The sequence below is a fragment of the Zingiber officinale genome, chromosome 11B (assembly GCF_018446385.1).
Source record: "Zingiber officinale cultivar Zhangliang chromosome 11B, Zo_v1.1, whole genome shotgun sequence".
NCBI lineage: Eukaryota > Viridiplantae > Streptophyta > Magnoliopsida > Zingiberales > Zingiberaceae > Zingiber > Zingiber officinale.
This window is the reverse complement of record NC_056007.1, coordinates 48,252,875-48,264,865: the sequence shown is the minus strand read 5'-3', so window position 1 is coordinate 48,264,865 and position 11,991 is coordinate 48,252,875.

Here is an 11,991-nt window from a genome sequence, read left to right as displayed (position 1 = left end):
CTAACCAAGAAGCCCAACATCCTTTGGATGCACCCTTATTTGGAGAAAAAGTTCTGCAAATACGTCATATCTAGGGATCGAACCATGAGTACCTGGGTGACAACATGGATGTCTTACCGTAGCACCATAGTCCCGAGGATAAAAAAATGATAATCCTACTTAGTTTTATTGACTATTCACTGTGTGAAAATCGAGTATAGACTTCGCCATAGGTTACTTCAGCAATTTATAAATACGAAGTAATATATGATAATAAACTTCAATAATAAATTTAATTAAGCTAATTTTATTTTAGACTTCATAGATTAAAAATAGTGGGGTCACTACTAATTTTTATTGATATTTTACTTCATATTATATATTTGATGAAGTAATAAGTCTTAAAATAAAATTCATATGTTTACATACTAAAGTAATAAGTCTAAACCTATTAAAGCATTTTTTATTTATTAATAAATTAATAAATTTATTGTTTTGAAACTATTCATTTGGTAAAACTCTATTAACTTAGGATTTTTTTCCCCGCAAAAGTCTGTCTTCGCCGCCCCAACTCAGCCGAGCGCTCATCATCGCCTTTTTCACAGGAAGAAGAGGTGGCAAGTGCTTTCTTCATTGCCTCGACCTTTCCTTTCGGTCGTACGTGTCTTCCCTCTCCCACCCCCTTCTTTCCTTTCCCTACAGCATTGTGTCTTCATTTTTGAGGTTTCCTAGCCATGGGAAGAAGAGGCAACTACTTTCTAACATTTTGAGTTTGAGATCGTCGTCTCTAACCAATTCGATCCTGCAGCGCCATCAACTTGTCAACCAGGTTGGTTTTCTACCCATGGCTTGTGGCATCTCCTACCCTAGGGCATCTCCTTCCCTATAGTTAGCATCCCATATTATCCTTAATTTTGAGATCACCTTCCTCTCTTAATTTTGAGGAGGGTGTGGAACAATTATTATCCTTTTCTTTTCTTTTGCTTGTTTCATTCTATTACCTTACATGCTAAAAATTCTTTTTTTTGAAAAGAAAATCCATATAATTCCATCTGTTGTATAAATGTGTGGTGTTACCATCCCATATTAATAACTGCCATTTATTTATTTTGTTTTTTATTTTAAGAGATGTTTTCATATCCATAATTTTACTTATATAGTTTCTCTAAGTTGAATTTTTTGATAGTAAATGCAAAATTGTAGCTGCCTAATTTGTTTTATGTTTTGTATATGTTGTTTACACATTTCTATTCTTGTACATTTTTTGCCTTACTAGAATTGCAACATTTCTATTTTGCAAAATTGGAACTGCCTTCATGTTTTCATCTACTGCCTAATTGGAGCTTCCTCATTTTTTTGATATTATTATATCTCCTACCTAATATATTGTCATTTACACATTTCTATTCTTGTATTGCCACAATGATTGTCATCAACTAATATCAATATAGTAATTTGGCTTAGATTGCTATTGGTAAAGGGTGAAATGATTTTTCCAGAGAAATAGATACATAGATATTTTTGGCAGAATTTCAAAAAATAGGATTTCAAGAAATCACTTGGAAATGAGTTAGCTTGTACTATGAAATAGATGGGATTAATTGAAACTTGATCAAATTTAGAGGAAAATTTGAAATAAATGTAATTTTGTCAAATAAGGTTGATTTAGGAAAACTCAGCCGATGTACCCAATTCTTCACTGATGCAACTTGAGTCCTAGCCAACATAACAAGAGGAGGACATATTCTTCGTCACTTATTTGAATTGCAGATTAACTCAACCTTGACACCTCTATAAATTTATCAGAAAATCAATTGTTTAATCGTACTATTTTTGGAATCTACCATTAGCTAGACCAAGTACCCCACCTATCTCATATATCTGTCTCTTGCATAATCTTGTCATATCATTATTACCAATCAAGATAAAATACAACATTTCTAATTTTCTTGATAGACAAATTGAAGTTCCATGCATTTTACATTTTGAGTTGTATGTAGTATTTTTTAACTTTTATTTATTTACTTTAATATCTTCAGATTTTGACCTATTTGTTTGGGGATTTTACTAGATTAAAATAAATAAATCCTGGATATACTTGGATAGAAGGTCCAAACAGTATGAGGAGGGTGTGGAACTGTTCATTAGAGATTGTTTACAGAATCTAAATATTGACCCCAATGACATTCATTGTCCTTGTTGCAAATGTATCAATCTTAAAAAAGGGTCGGTTAAGTCCATTTTAGAGCATCTTTATTTCCATGATTTTAGTCAAAATTACGTGAATTGGATTTGGCATGGTGAGCCTGCTAAAGATGATAAAGTAAAATGGTGTGTCAACCAGGAGGCAATTAATAATGATTATGACAACTTTGAAACCGCTCATATGTGTGAGGCAGCGTACAATAACTATACAGAAAATCCTGAGGCGTTTATGAAATTTTTGGAGGAATCAGAGAGGCCATTGTACAAGGGATGCCAACGTTACACAGAGTTGAGTGCACTTGTTAAACTGTATAATACCAAAGCAAGACATGGAGTGAGTGATGCTCTATTTTTAGATCTACAATTGGATTTTGGGGATATGTTGCCAAAAGATCACAATCTACGGTCCTCAACGTATGATGTAAAAAAGACGTTGAGTTATTTGGCGTTGACTCATGAAAAGATTCATGTTTGTTCCAATGATTGCATTCTTTATAGGAAACAATATGAAAACTGCATAAGTTGTCCTAAATGTGGCTTGTCACGGTGGAAGCTAACTAAGAACAAGGTTGAGAAGAAAGGTATTCCTGCTAAGGTGGTTTGCTATTTTCCTCCCATACCAAGATTTAAGCACATGTTTAAATCTTTAGAGACCTTAAGAAATTTAACATGGCATGCAAATTCTACAAGAGTTGCTGGTTAATTACATCATCCAGTTGATTCACCATCATGGAAGTTGGTAGATCATATGTGGCCCGACTTTGAAAGTGAGCCAAGAAATCTTCGCCTAGCACTTGCAGCTGATGGTATGAATCCTCATAGCAACCTTAGTAGTCGGTAGAGCTGCTGGCCAATCATGTTGGTCAACTATAATCTACCTCTAAACATGTGCATGAAGAGGAAATATATCATGCTAACTATGCTCATTTCAGGGCCTAAGTAGCTTGGAAACAATATAGATGTTTATTTGGAGGTGCTAGTTGAAGATTTGCAACGATTGTGGGAAAGAGTTGATGGAGTCTATGATGCTTATTGAAGGCAGTTCTTCACTCTTAAAGCAGTCTTATTATGGATCATCAATGACTTTCCTGCCTATGGTAACCTTAGTGGATGTACTACACATGGTTATTATGCATGTCCAGTATGCGGAGAAGATACTTATGCAAAGCACTTGGAAAATGGGAAGAAAATGTCATTTGTTGTCCATAGATGATTCCTATCACGATTTCATCCCTATCGTAGGCAAATGAAGGTGTTTAATGGCATGGAAGAACTTGGAGAAGCAGCTAGACCATTATCTGGGATTAAGTTGTTTGATAAACTTTCTGACATAAGGTGTGAGTTTGGTAAGAAGCTAAGTTTCAGAGGGGAAAAAAGGAATGCAAATCCTAATAAGTTGGGAGTAAATATAGATGAAAAAGATTTAGAAGCAACAAATTTAAGAAAATGTTGGAAGAAAAAATCAGTCTTTTTTAATATTCCTTACTGGAAACACCTGCATGCTAGGCATTGTCTCGATGTTATGCATATCAAGAAAAATATCTTCGAATCCCTCATTAATACTTTGATGAATGTTAAAGGAAAAACCAAGGATAATGTGGCAGCAAGGTTGGGCATGGTTGACATGGGAATTAGGCCTGAATTAACACCTATAGTTGGGGAGAAGAGAACATATCTTCCTCTTGCTGCGTGCTCTTTCACAAAAAAAGAAAAGTTACAAGTGTGCAAGTCATTAATGGATATAAAAGTTTCGAAAGGTTTCCCTTCAAACATGAACAATATTGTGTGCATGGATCAGCTGAAGTTGACTTGCTTGAAATCCTATGATTATCATGTTTTAATGCAGCATTTCTTGCCAATAGTCATACGTGATGCGCTGCCAAAACATGTTAGATACGCCATCATAAGATTATGCTTCTTCTTCAAAGATATTTGTTGCAAGGTTATAGATGTAGCCAAGTTAGATAGCTACAATCTGACTTGGTTGTTACACTCTGCTTATTGGAGCAATATTTTCCCCTATCTTTCTTTGATATCATGCTTCACTTAACAATCCATCTTGTTCAAGAAGTTCGATTATGTGGACCAGTTTACTTCAGATGGATGTATCCATTTGAAAGATACATGAAGGTGTTTTAGAGTTATATAGGTAGTCAAAAACATCCTGAAGGTTGCATTGTTCAGAGATATTTTGCAGAAGAAGCAATTGAGTTTTTTTCAGAATACATTAATGGTGTTGTTCCTATTGGGGTCCCTCAATCAATTCGAGACCCAAAAGCAAATGTTTCTGGCTTCCAAGCATGCAACACACCAATTATAGTGCAATAAGTTGATCCGCAACAAGCACACTTGACTGTACTAGAAAATATGGAAGAAGAAGTATCTCCCTATATAATGTAAGCGAATTGTATTATTTTAATTCTGCATACATAATAGAGATTATCTACTCTCATACAAATTTATATATTAATACTTCTACAGTGAACATAAAACTTTCTTGAAATCAATGTTTCCCAAAAAAGAGCAAGATGAAAGGTGGATACAAGATGCTCACAACAAGAGGTTTATTGACTGGTTTCATGCAAAGGTGGATATTAGATTCATCAATTTTTTACTGTCATTTGTGGTGAATAATTTGTAACTTCTGTTTTTAATCACCATAATCAATTTGAATACATGCCAGGTGGCTGCTGAAATTGAAAGTTGCAATGGTGGAACGACATCAACATTAACATGGTTGGCCCATGGATCACGTGTACAAATCCTTAAGTATAATAGTTATGTGATAAATGGAAATTTATACCAAACAAAGGCGCGAGATGATAACAGAGTTTGCCAGAATAGTGGAGTTTCTTTAGTTGCCAACACCATGCTTGTCTGTAGTGCTAAAGATAAGAATCCCTTGCTAGCTGATGTGTCTTTCTATGGGGTGATTGAAGAAATATGGGAATTAGACTATCATCAATTTCATGTTCCTCTTTTCAAGTGTGCATGGGTTGCAAGTGATAAAGGAATAATCAACAACGATGAATGTGGCTTCACCTTGGTCATTTGAATAAACGAGGACACAAGAATGATGAATTTGTGCTTGCAAGTCAAGTCAACCAAGTCTTTTATATTGATGACCCATTAAAAAAGGGTTGGTCAATTGTGCTCCCAGTTCCAAATAGGTATTATGTGGGAGATGATGATGATTGGAGCAGTATTCCTGACTCTCGACCAATTGATGATGTTAATACTCATTGCATTCCTGCTCATGAAAGATACTTTAGATCAGAAGTTGAGGGTGTCTGGGTCACAAAAATGGAAAAAATGATGTTTTGCATTTTTATGCCATGTTTATGTTTTGAATAACAAAGGGTGTTTTATGGGTGTTACAAAATTATGTTAAGTAATTTTATGTCATGTTTATTCTTGTGTTGTTATTTATTTATGTTTGTGTTATTATAATTATATATGTCACATTTATGTTACTTCTATTGTAAATATTTATGTTATTGTATAGATTTTAATATTGGTTTTATTTATGTTCTTATGTAGACAATACTCGATGGGTCGTAAAAAACAGGGAGTAGTAGTTGAGAAGATACATGGAGTAGCTGATGCGGAGCTACATGGAGTAGCCAATGCAGAGTTACATAGAGTTACTGATGGAGAAGAACATTCTGTAGATGTTTAGAAAAACAATTGAGGGCCTACATCAATGTGTAAACTCACTACAGCTGCAAGATGGGGAAAGAAAGCAAAGATTGATTATGATGACATGGGGCGGCCATTATATAATGAAAATGGAAAGGCATTGCAATCGTACATCGGCTCTATTGCTAGAACCATGGTGCCAATCAACATAAAGTCTTGGCCTATTGTTCCAGAAAATATAAAACAAAAATTGTGGGAAGAGATCTCGGTACGATTAATATATACATACAATCCCAACTCAAGTTAGCTTTCTAACTCTAGCTTTGTTATCATTGCCTTCTTTAACCTATCCTTGTCATATTAGTTGTATAATTATCCAGCTTGTATGTTGATTATTTTCTTATTCTTGTTCAACTTCTCTATTAATAATACCTGAGAATATTTTGTGTTGCAGAATGTGTTCGAATTAGCACCACAAAGTGAGGCTACTATGACGAATTCAGCATCTCAAAAGTGGTGAGATTTCAAAAACAAACTCACTAGTAGATTTGTTTGGCCAAATAAAGACAATCCTGAAAAATTGAGTTTTCCACCAGGTCAATATCAAATCTCAAAAGCAGTTTGGAAAGCATTTGTAGATGAGAGACTTCATCCATCATGGGAGGTATGCCATATGAATATTGTCATGTTTCCTTTTATGTTGATCTTAAACATAAAGAGTAGAACGAACAGAAAATTCTATATAGCAGTTCCTTTATGATAATATATCTATCCTTCAGTTTGTGAATTTGACTATGACCAGACTCATTCAGCACTCTAATTTCCATAGATGGGATATCAAAAGAAGTAGGTTTATGATGAGCCTTCTTCTTATTAGTATATTCCGCCACCTTTACATCTGATGCATTATTGATCGTAGGTTCTGTAGAAATGAAGTTGACTTTGAAATGCATTGTAGCCAAAGCATATTGATAGATCCCAAAAGTTAATTCCTTTGTTTTCATTGTTAGGATGTATACTAAAAGCCTAGCTTTTGGTATAAACATTTATCTAGAAATAAGAATCACATTGGTCAAATGTCTACATTTATGATAAATGTAGTTATTCAATTAATTTATATTGTAGATAACATGGTGTGTGGTGTCACACACAGAGGATCATGTTATCAGTACCTTATAAATTATAAACAGTAGCTCACGACCAAAATGGAAAGGAACAAACCATTGGAAGGTCGTAGTGTAATTAGGTATTAATTTATCTTAACTATATAATTACACTAGTACACTTAGAGTGTATTGAGTAGGACCATTAGAGGTCATTTCTTTTATACTGACTTTATAAAGGAACAAAGACCTCAGTTATTATGGAAGTGTGTGCTCTTAATCCTAATATAACAACAAGCACATATATTTTATATTTATTTCTTTAATTTATCAATGGGTGAGATTTAGTTCGATAAATCAATAAGCTCGATAAGTTGGGAAATGATATCACTTATAGTGTGTGTTGTTGATTATAGAAGGAAACTGTGTCCTAATAATCTAGGTTGAGAATGTCCCCAAGAGGAGCTCATAAGGATTGTCATGTTAAACCCTGCAGGTGGACTTAGTCCGACATGATGATAAGGTTGAGTGGTACTACTCTTGGACTAAGATATTAATTAAATGAGTTGTCAGTAACTCACTTAATTAGTGGACATTCGATATCTTAAACACAGGGAGACTAACACACTCATAATAAGAAGGAGCCCAAAATGTAATTTGGGATTGGTGCGGTAGTTCAATAATAGTTCTCTAGTGGAATGAATTATTATTGATAAAATTAAGTTGTGTGTTCAGGGCGAACACGGGATGCTTAATTTTATCGGGAGACCAAAACCAATTCCTCCTCTTGGTCCCTATCGTAGCCTCTTGTATATAGAGATTTATACCCACCTTCTTACCCATCCAATGGGGCCGGCCAAGCTAGCTTGGAACCCAAGCTAGGGCCGGCCAAGACCAAGTGGATGAGCCAAGTTGGTGGCCGGCCAAAGCTTGGGTCCCAAGCTTAGGTGGCCGGCCACTAGAATATTAAAAAGGATTTTTATTAAAATTATTTCTTATGTGGATATCATGATTTTAAAAGAGAGTTTAAAAATTAAAAATTTCCTTTTATAGCTTTCTACAAAAGATTAAGAGAAGAGATTAATCTCTTTCCTTATTTGTAGATTAAAAGGATGGTTTTAATTTTTGGTAAAAACTTTCCTTATTTGTAAATCATCTACATGTTTAAAAGAGAGTTTAAAATTTGAAATCTTTCCTTATTTGTAGATTAAAAGGTGGATTTTAAATTTTAAGAAAACTTTCCTTTTTAACCATGTTCATGATTTAAAAGAGAGTTTAAAAATTAAATATTCTCTTTTATAAGTTTCTACAAGAGATTAAGAAAAGATTTGATATATTTCCTTATTTGTAGATTAAAAGAGATTTTAATTTTTAGAGATAACTTTCTTTTTATCCACATGTTTAAAAGAAAGTGTTTAATTTATTAAATTTCCTTTTTATAAACCAATCATGAAGGGATAAAATTATTGGAGAAATTTTAAAATTTCCGGAAATAAATTAGGAAGGTTTTAATTCTTGATTGAATTAAATTTCCTTTGCTTAGATTATTGTGGCCGGCCATGTTGATTAATAAAAGAGAAATTGATTTTATATCAATTAAATTTATTTTTCATGGCAAAGGAATTAAGGAAGTTTTTATTAAAATTTCCTTATTTGCCAAGACCAAGGATTATAAAAGAGGGGGTAGAAGTGCCTTCATGACAAGAACTCTATTCTATTTTTCTCCCTCTTTTTCTTCCTTGGTGTGGCCGGCCATCCTCTCCTCCTCTCTTCTCTTTGATGGTCGAACCTCATCCTTCTTGTGGAGATTCATATGGTGGCCGGATCAAGTTTAGAGAAGAAGAAGAAGAAGGAGAGAAAGAAAGCTTTGTTTCTAGCATCCCTTGGAGCATGGTGGTGGTGGCCGAATCTCTTCATCCTAGGAGAAGTTTTGATGGCCGAAACTTGCAAGGAAGAAGAAGGTGCTTGGTGGTTCTCGTTTCGGAAGATCGTTGCCCACACAACGTCCGGGATTAGAAGAGGAATACGGTAGAAGATCAAGAGGTCATTAAAAGTTCACAAAGGAAGGTATAACCAATATAGTTTTCCGCATCATGTTAATTTTATCTCCATGTAAAAATACCAAATACAAGAGGCATGCAATTCTAGTATTTCAAATTTGTTTTCGATGTTGTGTTCTTTTGTTTTTCTTTTCCTTGTGATTTGATTGTTCTTTTCGGTTGACCTAAAGTTATTTAAGGAAATTAAATATTAGCTTTCCTTAAAAGGCTTTGTCTAGACGGTGGTGGTTGTTCCCATATCCAAGAAGGTCATGTGCCTCGCCATGCAGTCCTGGAAGCCAATTTTGGAAATTAATATTTAATGGAATTAATAACCTAGGTGATTTGGATCGAACGTGTTAAGTTCCGCAGGAGATCCAAGTCTAAACCTAAAAGAACAAATAAATTAAACTTAGGATCAAACATGTTAAGTTCCGCAGGCGATCCAAGTTTAATTTAAAAGAACACATGGTAGCTAGGAAAAGGTTCAGACCTTTGTACAAAATTTTTGTACAGTGGAACCATTAGGTTTTCCGAGTAGCAACCAACAATTAGTATCAGAGCTAGGGTTTTGCCTCTGTGTATTTGGTATTAGTTTAATTATGCACATGTCATACATAATTTAGGCAGGATAATAGTAGGATGTGCTAACTTTGTGGATGCAGGATCCAACTATTATGGCTTATAGATATTGTGTGCGTGATTGGACCCTTGGACATGTCAAGGGCATTTTATTGTGTGTGCATGATTGTATTATAAAATACAGCAGGAGCTGTATTTAGTTTTATTAGGATTTTATTTTTTGATCTAGATACATGTACATTCCTTTGAGGAATATAGGATCAAAAAATATAAAATTCTATTTATGTCGCGGATCGAATCTTGCAAGGCGTGGAACCTTTTGAGGATCAGAGGTGCAGCGGAACAAGGAGCAAGATGGATGCGACAACTAGACCCGGTGGCGGTGGCCAAAGATGGCAGCAGCTAGGGTAGGCGACACACGGAGGACAACAATAGATAAAAACCATAATAGTTGAAAATTAGTTTTTCTATTTATTGCTTTTTATTCTGTGCTGTGTGTGCTTGTTAGTATGCATGTTAAGTAGGCTAGCATAGTCAAAATTCCTCACTTTAAATAACTAAGTGGGAGAGGGATTTATTTTTAAATAAATTCCACGGTCTCCATTACTGGTTTATAAGTGATGCAACAAGCTTGCGCGTTGGCTCTGAGTGCCTTCCTCCATATCAGATGAGCTTGTTTGCGGATCACTAGCTTAAACTTCCATTTTGGATGACTATAGGAAGTTAATTAAGAGCGTGTGATCTTCCCCATCGGAAGGGGCACAATCTTATTAATGGACTTAGTGTTAAGTAATGGTATACAGTTAGGCACGTCTAATAGTATCCTCCCCATCGGAGTCACTACTATTATTTGTGTGACTGAAGAAAATCAACTATTAATTTGTCAAATAAATAGGTTGACAAGATAATAAAATTAAAAACTCCTCTTACAAATGTTTGATTTTGTATATGTCCACACTATCGTGGCATACAAAATTCACGGTGTTTGAGGAAATTTTATTTTGTCATAAAGATTTATTGACAAGATAATTAATGGGTAAAACCCTCCTCTTACAAATGTTAAAATTTTGTATACATCCACACTATCGTGGCAAGCAAAATTCATGGTGGTTGAGGTGTTGGTGAATTTAAATAATATTGTTTGAGGAATCAATGTTATTTTAAATTCAAAAAGTTTTGACCAAATATTTGATCAAAGACAGATCAACTAATTCGTCATAAAGTAAAGTTGACAAAATAATAAAATTAATGGATAAAATCTCCTCTTTGATTTTGTATACGTCCACACTATTGTGGCATACAAAATTCATGGGGATTTTAAAGAATTGATCTTGACTAAATATTTTTGTGATTCTTAGGATTTAAAATGTTTGTCAATCCCCTAGTTGTTATACTATAGAAAAGACTTAGTAGTCCCAATTGTAATGATTGGAAATAGGACTTGGACATTAAGGTTGACTGTCTTCTTAGAACTAAGAACAATATAGGTGTATTTAATTCATTAGTTGAAACATGTTTAGTGGTGTTATCTACCAGAACCTTGAGTGTAGATACAGATGTCATTAATCATGTCCGCAATTCATTGCAGGGTTCCAGGAAACCCGACAACTAAATGAAAATAAAAACACCGTCCACATGGACACTACTGCGAAAGTAGCAGCTGTTGCAGTGGGAGAGGTTTATTCTCTAATAGGAATAAAATATGGATTATTAGAAATTATCTTTACATACTAGGTTTAGAAAGAACCTGATTTCAGTTTCTAAACTATTATAGAATAGATATTGTGTCTATTTTGATAACAAAGTTGTTATCAAGAAAAATAGGGAATTTATCTATTCTAGTATGTTGGTTGACAATTTATAATCCAATAACTCCCACGATGCAACAAATGGAAATTAGTAACACATCTTCTAACTTTAAGAGAAAGCAACCTTCGAAAATGAACCAATTATACCTTTGGCATCTAAGGCTAGGTTATATTAACTTGAGTAAGATTCATTGGTAGCTGATTAACTTTTGGGTTCATTAGTAGTGGAAATCTTTCCAACCTGCGAGTCTTACTTGGAAGGAAAAATAACCAAGAAGCTTTTAAGTGTAAGGGGTATGGAGTCAAAGATATGTTGGAATTGGTTCATTCTGATTTGTGTGATCCTATGACTATCCAGGCAAGAGGTAGTATCAAATATTTTGTCTATTTTATAGACAACTATTCAAGATACAAATACATTTACTTAATGTGCCGCAAGACTAAATACTTTGATTAGTTCAAAGAGTACAAGGCTGATGTGAAGAAATGTTAAAGTAAAAGTATCAAGTCACTATGGTAAGATCGTAGTGGCAAGTACCTCTTGGGACAATTTAGGAGTTACTTATCAAAAGTAGGGATTCAATCCCAACTAACTGCACCTGGTACACCCCAACAAAATGGTGTAGTAAAAAGAAG